We start from the raw sequence: 448 nt of genomic DNA, 5'->3' as shown, positions 1-448 counted from the left end.
CCGTTGCCTTACCGTAATAAACAATGAATCTATGTCCATTTCAGTAACACATTTCCCATTCCACTTTGCCCTATTCTTGAAGTAATCTCTCTATTGATCATCTCGCCGTGTGAAGATGTGTAATCCTCTCTCGCTCAGTGTCCGCAAACACTCGATTTCTCTCCCTTCTTTCAGTGTTCACTCGTCTCACTTCCGACTCAGGCCCCACGCGGTCCCCCTGCGGTACACACCAGACTCGTCCATCAGTGTCGCGCCAGCCAGGGAAGAGTGAGGTGCGGTGGATTTTGCTCGGCTGCTTGGTAACTTGAACCAGCGTGTATTGTGTTTTCGCTCTTTGGTTTTTGAGTCCCGAATCGAAGGTGGGTGTCGAAAAGGATCTTGGAATTAAAGTTTAAGGGTGAAGGAAAGTGTACGTCAGTGTTCCAGTGTCATGATTTTTAGTTTGTTG

General features: G+C 47.5%; 1 protein-coding gene across 4 annotated transcripts in view; it reads left to right on the top strand.

The window, feature by feature from the left end:
• The first annotated feature begins 225 nt into the window (after positions 1-225).
• Positions 226-448, top strand: part of LOC119590576 (beta-1,3-galactosyltransferase 4-like) — a 26,067-nt gene continuing 25,844 nt past the window's right edge. The window contains exon 1 of one of the 4 annotated variants that reach the window (XM_037939247.1): positions 226-359. The gene's annotated coding sequence lies outside the window, so the exon portion shown is untranslated. The remainder of the gene's footprint in view (positions 360-448) is intronic. The other 3 variants (XM_037939246.1, XM_037939248.1, XM_037939249.1) reach the window with 3 other exon arrangements.

Source organism: Penaeus monodon, chromosome 27, assembly GCF_015228065.2.
Source record: "Penaeus monodon isolate SGIC_2016 chromosome 27, NSTDA_Pmon_1, whole genome shotgun sequence".
Classification (NCBI taxonomy): domain Eukaryota; kingdom Metazoa; phylum Arthropoda; class Malacostraca; order Decapoda; family Penaeidae; genus Penaeus; species Penaeus monodon.
This window is presented reverse-complemented; position numbering and strand designations above follow the sequence as displayed.